Raw genomic sequence first — 3,184 nt, forward strand, 5'->3', positions numbered from 1 at the left:
AATCATTTGAATCCATCTATTTGTTAGGTCCTGTCATGGATTACTCATAAACCTTGATAATAATTTTTGTTAGGCAATTGTAACCAACACACCCATGTCATTGAAAATAGAAGGTAAGGCTAACTCAAAGATGGATTGAATCATCCTACCGATAAGACTTTTGTATATACATATTGGCTGAATAGTTCATATTGACTTAATGGACCGTCCAAGTGGACCAATACAACAAGGAGTAATAGAAGCACAAGATCATTTCTTTTATGGCTTGTTTGTTTTTCTGAATTATTATTATTATCTTCTATAATTTGTTTAAACAAGTGTTAGAGCGCAAGGGTCAAATGCATGTATAATTAGAGAAAGATAAAAGCATTTGTAATTATTACAATTTGACCTTAAAAAATCTCATATAATTTGCTAATTCTAAAACAAACAATGAAAATATCTCAACAAAGGAATCATGTTATTATTGTGGTCAAATGCTATTAATATCACCAGACAAGTAAAGAAAATGAAAATCATTGTGTATTTCTTTTTATTTACTGAGGTAATTAGAAAAAAAATAAACACTTGAATAAATTCTTTCTTTAGAAAGAATTTTATACGAGTCTTAAATTTATAACTGTTTTAAATAGTAAGGTTCTTTGAAAATGAGTAAAGATATATATTTAATATCACATCGACTCTCTTAAAAGCCTTGAAACTAATGCTTTAAGCTATTATAGGTATTCTTTAAATCCTAAAACAATTAAAAAAAAAAATAGAATCTTAGTTTACTAAAAACAATAAATTTGACTTTGAAGTTAAATTTAATCTGGAAATCAATTTTATTTTGTAATGACATATTCTATGCACAATACTAATAACTAATGGCAAAGTTATGGCCATTGGAAGTCATAATCTAAGTTACACTTCTTCTTTTTTTTTCTATTTTTCTTTTTCTACATTTTAGCCATAGTTCAATCTTAGCCATTCATAAAGTCACTTATAACCTATCCCACTTCATAGTTCCTCATTGTAGATGTCATTTTCTCTTTTAATGTACTTAGGGCTTGTTTATTTATCCAAACTTAATGTAAGTGGACCAATATTGTAGTTATTTTCCATTTTTGTTTAGGTAGATATTAAGCCACATAAATCAAAGGTCTACTGTATATATAATAGGAGAGAGATATATGCATTTGTAATTATTAAAATTTTACCATATAAAATTTTAATATGAACAATTTTATAAGTTTAAAAGAAATAATGAAAGCATGTCATTATGACAGATCATTTCATTGGAAGTAGTACTTTTTGGTTCTATCTTTTGTTTTGGCTGTACAATTTGTACGATGCTTGAACCCTATATCCAGTAGCCTAAGGACAGCATAAATGCCGCTAACTAACAAGATATCATGTCTTTCCTTTCTCATCGCCAGTCCTCTTGAGCGGACATGCATGTGTGTGAGTTCCCACCTGTTTGAGCTGCTGTTATGCCCAACTTGATGTTTGTGCAGAATCCAAACCGTGCATCAGGTACACTGCCTAATTTTCACCACAGAGTCCAAAGTTGAGATTGATTCAAAACCTAGGTGAGCCATTGCACTGGGAATAATGTAAAACCATGCTCAAAGCCTCTAAGTTCTAATGATGTCATCCAGTTGAGTTATGGAATATTGGCCTGGATTTTGGAATACCTATTAATCTTTGTGTATGCATATAATGAATGGATTGGATCGCATGACAACAGCACTTTGGGCCCTACAGTCAATCTCAAAGTTTGTTCGGTCCACGTTCCTCCTCATTGCTCGCACATGTTCCCTAAAGTGTGGCCCACCTGAGTATCGAATTAGGTTACTTTTCTTGTGCCTAGAATGTGAGGGCGCATTTGATGGACAGTTTAGATGGAAAATAAACATAATGATGGGCCCCACACAACTTGAACATATAAGGGAAGTCACAACCGTGGAGATGCACGTGACATGCCCTATAAATAATTATACCACTTAGCCTTTTTCTTCCTTTTTGTAACCTTGCATAATTCGTCCTACCTACCGGTTATATAATTACAATCTCGCTAAAATGATTGAAAATTGTACAATTCTTGTCCACTAGATTCCACAACCTAACCAAAATTAAAATATTCAACTAACCAAAAATAATTTTTTAAAAAATGATGTTAGGTACATGTAAATACATGTCATCAGGGCCAGTTTGGCAATCAGCCTAAAATTGAGTTCTCATTTTAGCTATGCATTAGAGATCATAATTTCTCATTTTAGCAAGGATTAAGAACAATCTTGATAACCAACAATCAAAATCGCTAATACATGATTATAATTAAATAAAATGAAATGAACTTAGTTTTAGGCGTCTACCAAACAGGCCATAAAGGAAATCTCAAATCACTTAAATACACAGAATTAGCAAACCATATACTTAGACATTTGATTAATGAATGTAGGTAAAGAGGCTGTCCCTTGATGGTGGATTTAAGAAAATACCTTCCCATCTACTTGTTGGCTTTTTAGAGACCCACCGGCTTTGGCAGCTAGTTTAGACATGGTTTTAAGACTTGGCCGCTTAGACTCATTTTGTCTTGCATCCGGGCTTGCCTGAGTCAAGGGTGAATTAGTGTGACTCACTTGAGAGTTTGGCGCATGATTTCAAACCGGATCAGATCCAACCGAGTTCGAGTTGACTTGGATGATTTTTAGAACTTTAATTCCGGAACCTCAAAATCTATTTTGGGGTTTTAGGTGCACGTGAAGCTGACTAATTTTTATCTTTAAATTTGAAAATTTTCATAACAAAATTGAATCATATTTTTAAAATCTACTGATAAAAACTAGCTGCTTTGTATAAACTAAGTGCCGTGATTCAATGAAGAATCTTTGGTGACGAGGTAGATACGTGTCAGAGATCCGGCCAGACCGTATGCATCTCAAGCAACCAGGTCATTCGTCGCAGTACCTGATGACTGAGCTGGATCTCTGTTGTGTATGCTGGCTGACCGATTCTCTGACATGTGTTCTGCCCTCACATGATGGAAATCCCTCATAAACTAACTAACTATATATATATAGAGGGAGAGACTGTGTGTATCGTGGGAAAAAATGGTTCCACTACCGTCTCACATCATCTTGGGGAAGGATAGACTTTACGCTCCCGAGCATAGAGACTTCCACCAAGCTTATTTGTCCGA

Source organism: Magnolia sinica, chromosome 6, assembly GCF_029962835.1.
Source record: "Magnolia sinica isolate HGM2019 chromosome 6, MsV1, whole genome shotgun sequence".
Taxonomy (NCBI): Eukaryota; Viridiplantae; Streptophyta; class Magnoliopsida; order Magnoliales; family Magnoliaceae; genus Magnolia; species Magnolia sinica.